Genomic DNA, 5,291 nt, shown 5'->3' with positions numbered 1-5,291 from the left:
CAAAGGAAGTTGCAACTGGCAAGCACAACAAAAACCTGGAGAATTCGCAAACTTTGGAGCATTTTCGTAATCAACATCTGACGCCCGCTTGCGCCTAAAATCCTGACAAAATTTTAAAAGCAAATAACAAAGCGTCCATGCGAAAAGGCTTACAATATATGTGACAGTTGAAAGAAGCAAAGAAACTACAATGGGAAGAAGGATAACTTCCTCATTGGGCATGCTTAGAAATGAGAATGGCTAAATATGAGTTATTCCCCTTTGCTGCATGCTGACCATGCTGTCTCCTGCTTTGTTATGACTAGTACAGTCGATCTTTCTCATGTTGTGACTTGCTTTATTTTCACATTTTCGGTATTTAAAACAGCAAACACACACACACACACACACACACACACACACACACACACACACACACACACACACACATACACTGAAGAAGTTTCCATTCTGATTCGGTTATTTTATTTGGTGCTATATGTTTGCTTCACATTGTTTCTTCTTTTACATTGCTTGAGGTATCCCAATTCGCTAAACACATCCATAATGCATGCATGGCTCATTCGAAAGAGGGCAACTGAACAACTGATGCCCAATAGCAATAAATACTGAACAACTGAACAATAAATAGCAATAAATGATGACAGTGCCAAGTTTTTAAGTACAAAGTGAAATCATGTGACTGGACAAAGGCACAATTACAAAATACAAATACAAAAATCGTGGCCCATTTTAAATTAAGTTCTCAGCTCATGGGGAAGCATAAGATGACCCTAGAAACCGAAATTAGGAGACCTCCCGCCCCCAGGGCAGACTACAAAAAAAAAAAAAAGGGGTGGTGGGGGGGGGGGGGCTAATTTGTGAATAAGTATAAAAGGAATCAAAAACTGTATACATGTATTTAGTTAATACCCCAAAAATTGTATAGTATATACAATGTCAGACCCTAAAGAAAGTTTGTTAGTCATTGCTTAGGCAAAACAAAGCAAAATAGTCTGTTTACGGTATCCCGACCAACCCTATTTTTCCCCGCCAACCCTAGACCTTTTTTTTGGCATTTGGAGAAAAAGAAAAAGAAAAAAAATCAATTTTGTTCCTGTTTTTTTGCAAAATAATTTAAAAAGATGGTTATAAAAAAAAAATTAAGAAAAACCGACCTACCGACCCTCTTTTTGTGTGCCTATGTTACTGTAAACAGACCAAAAGGTACATCAAAAACAACACACCAGGGATGCTACTCTCCCCTTAAAAATAGCCATGAGTCATAGGTGTGACGTTTGAATCTTTTAGCTAAATAAAACCATAGGCAATTGATCGGAAATATCAGGAAAAATCTTACAAGTTTATTATTTGTTTGCTTGGACCAATCCTCTTGCCGAAGTGTTTTACAGTAAAAATTGATTTTACGTCAAAAATATCACAGGAATATCGAATGTTGAGGCAAGGCTGGGATAGCCAAGTTCAAGAATAACGGAAGGTGACTGTTGAATCTTTTTGAAAATGTATAAAAATATAGATGGTAGGCAATTCAAAATTAAAAAAAGGACTCTCGGAGCATGGACTTTTGAGTCAAAAATTAAAGAAGGCTCTATGAGCCGAAGTACATGTTTTGTCTATTGTCTTTTTTTATTTTGAATTCCCTACGATCTATATTTTGATACAATTTTGGACCCTCTTTGTACGGAGAGAGTTGGCAATTGTTAATCACATTCTCTCATCTCATCGACTCTCCTTCGGCTCCTTGGTAACATGCGTTCCGTCTCTGCCAGGATTGGACACAGCAGCAGATAACCGGTAAATATGTAACAGGCATAAATGGCAAAATAGCTCGCCTCGCCTGATAATATATGAGACAACTGTTCTATTACAAAGTCTTTCTTGGGAGGCTTGGCTAATTTACTCGCTCGTTTTACACGGGGTTCCATCGTTTTCTTTTCTAATCGGAAAACCTTGCTCCTCAGTTTGTTGACCTTCTGCCGAAGTTCCGCTTCACGAGGGGATGGGGAGGATGACGACTTTGATGCTTTACATCCTATGTCCTCCAGGATCGCCTGAATGTCATCTAAAAAAGAAAACACACACACACAAAACACACATAAAATAACATAACCATAACAAGTTACAACCTGGAAGAAATTAAAACATGTGTAATTCAATCACAAAATGAAAATAAACAATAGCGTAGGAAGGCAGGCCAGAAATGAAGTGTATTAGCAACTATGGATACGATGTGGAACAATGATGGAATTGACCTTGTTTAGTACTGAATGGGTGAGGCCATTAGAACTGTACCCACGGAATACGCGCTATATAAGCTTTATATTGATTGATTGATTGATTAGGACAACAGTACCAGGTAAACTCCTCACACACCATGCCTCTTTCTTTCTTTCTTTATTTGGTGTTTAACGTCGTTTTCAACCACGAAGCTTATATCGCAAAGGGGGGGGGAGATGGGAATAGAGCCACTTAATTGTTTCTTGTTACACCATGCCTCTAACAGGATATGTTTCCCATCTTTACGTGTGGGAACTACAGGTACAATTTCATCCATCCATGCATCCGCCCTATACAGCTTCTTCTTCTGCGTTCGTGGGCTGAAACTCCCACGTGCACTCATTTATTTGCACAAGTGGAATTTTATGTGTATGACTGTTTTTACCCCGCCATTTAGGCAGCCATACGCCGCTTTCGGAGGAAGCATGCGGGGTATTTTTGTGTTTCCAAAACCCACCGAACTCTGACATGGATTACAGGATCTTTTTCGTGCGTATTTGGTCTTGTGCTTGCGTGTACACATGAAGGGGGATAAGTCACTAGCAGGTCTGCACATAAGTTGACCTGGGAGATCGGAAACATCTCCACACTTAACCCACCAGGCGGCCGCGACCGGGATTCGAACCCTCGACCTTCCGAGTTAATAGACCGACGTCTTACCACCCCGCCACAGCGCCCGTCACCCTATACAGCAATTATCAACTATGTAATGGATGGGTTTAAACATTTTTTGATGTCAGGGTGTTCTTCATGGTTAAAAATCTCTTACCTGGTTGAACAATTTGTGCATCAGGCGACAGGTCGGTGCTGGCTTCATTTGTAGCTACCCTTTGCGATGGTGGCTTCCTCCCACTAGCAACCTGCAAATGCACAGCTCTTTAACTGACAAACTCACAACCAACACCCAGTCACAATGAAACAATTCTCCCAATGTCATGGCATTGGTCTTAGGCCACACAAAAAAGTGTATGTTTCTCGTAAGGCAAAACAAAAAATAATCTGTTTACAGTATCCGGACCGACCCTATTTTTTTTCCCACCGGCCCTAGACTTTTTTGGGGCATTAAAAAATGAAATTAAAATATTCAGATGGCTAAAATACAAAAATAAAAAGCCGACCTACCGACGCTATTTTTGGGGGGCATATGTTACCTTAAACAGACTTTTTTGTGGCCTAACATGACTAAAGGTGGAGATTCTTTTTCTAAACTTTTTTTTTTAAAACCATCTTTTTAACTTATTTTGTTGAAAAACAGGAAAACAATTGATTTTCGATTACCCCTTTTAATTTTGAAAATGCAAAATAAAAGTCCAGGGTCGTCGGGAAAACATAGGTAGGGTCAGGTGACCAGAAACATACAACTTTTTTGTTGTTGACGCCGACCCTATACTTTTTTTGCTATTTGGGGCTGTTTTTTGGCAAAATAAGTTCATCATATCATCATAATCAAGACGTCGATCCAAAATAAGTAACTTTTTTTTGTTGGCCTTATCATTTTTTTGCGCTAAATGCAAACAGGCATTATTTGATGGGAACAATGCTGGTTTTTTTCAATTTTTACATCAGCCTCAAACTTGTCATTACTCAACCTGCATTTAATAGTGTGCTTCATTGGTTTGCAAAAACCTAAAACCAATAAATAAATTATAACCTTCGGTGGTGGATTGGGCACTGCAAACAATGTCGGGACAGCATTCCACACAAGTGATCCTCTCTGCAGGATTGTTTTACTGGTTGGCCTCAAAGTGATCAGTACAAAGCTTGAGACCTTGAACATCAGCTGGCTGCAGCTTTTCAAAGTCCTCTCGCCTTGTGAATTGCATCCATATTCTGCACCTAGTTTGACAATAAAAACAACAATAACTAAGACAAAAAAAGCTAAATCAGATCTTCAGTCTAAATCTAACGCTCTGCCTGAACGCAAAACGGATGAGTGATGTACCTTTGTACTGTAGTTTTCCCGTAAGCAAGGTTTGATAAAGGATTCGGCAAATATGCCCACGGGTAGGTCTAGTTTGTCATCAAGTGTAAACTGTTGTTTTGTACTGACTGCTGACTCACACTCACAGTCGTAAGTACAGTGTACACATGCACACACAGGTACACACGCAGACTGTGACACACGCGTACATAGTACAGCTAGTACAGAAATCTCAGGATGAACCGATCCATGCTATGTTTGTAATATTTCATTTGCATATTAGTTCTATAAATACTATAGTATCATAGCAGACAAAAATGCCCAGAGACAGTTGGCTTATCTGAGTGAGTTGACTCGAGCATTCTCATTCACATTCTGAAGAAGGTAAACCTGAGGAAATAATCACTGCACAACCCACCTTTTTTCTTCTTTAGGGAACTTGTGGAAAGTTTTCCCGAAGCAGCTCTGTTTGTAACGGGCGTTCTTGCAACAAAAAGCCGAGCACAATTTACCACCACCTCGCACGCGATCAGTACCTACGCGATCCGCCATTTTGTTTTCGCCGTCAGCATGTGACTAGGGACGATAACCCACAAACACTTTTTCGCATTTTCTTCGCAAGTTCCACGTCTTCCTAAATGTACAGTGTTTGAAAGAAGTCAGTAGAAGTGCAGGTTTACATAAACACTGTTGTGTGTGTGTGTGTGTGTGTGTGGGTTTTTTTTTTTATGAATGTGACAGTTGATATTTGACAGTTGATATTTGACAGTTAAAACAAGTCAGTAGAAGTGCAGGTTTACACATAAACACTGTTGTGTGTGTGTGTGTGTGTGTGTGGTTTTTTTTGTTGTTGAATGTGACAGTTGATATGTGACAGTTGAAACAAGTGAAAAAAAAAGTGCATAAACACTGTCGTGTGTGTGTGTGTGTGTGTGTGTGTGTGTGTGTGTTTTTTTTATGAATGTGACAGTTGATATTTGACAGTTGATATTTGACAGTTAAAACAAGTCAGTAGAAGTGCAGGTTTACACATAAACACTGTTGTGTGTGTGTGTGTGTGTGTGTTTTTTTTTGTTTTGTTCTTTGGTTTTTT

At 39.4% G+C, this 5,291-nt stretch overlaps 1 long non-coding RNA gene across 1 annotated transcript; it reads right to left on the bottom strand.

Annotated features, from left to right (window-relative positions):
* Positions 1–209: 209 nt before the first annotated feature.
* On the bottom strand, positions 210–4,821 carry LOC138963905 (uncharacterized). The gene is made up of 3 exons (XR_011454959.1): positions 3,929–4,821; positions 3,047–3,137; positions 210–2,062 (listed from the first exon to the last, which is right to left on the bottom strand). It is a non-coding gene; the product is annotated as an uncharacterized lncRNA (long non-coding RNA).
* Positions 4,822–5,291: the final 470 nt, after the last annotated feature.

Source organism: Littorina saxatilis, linkage group LG4, assembly GCF_037325665.1.
Source record: "Littorina saxatilis isolate snail1 linkage group LG4, US_GU_Lsax_2.0, whole genome shotgun sequence".
NCBI lineage: Eukaryota > Metazoa > Mollusca > Gastropoda > Littorinimorpha > Littorinidae > Littorina > Littorina saxatilis.
The sequence above is the reverse complement of the archived record's forward strand: the minus strand, read 5'-3'. Positions and strand labels throughout refer to the sequence as shown.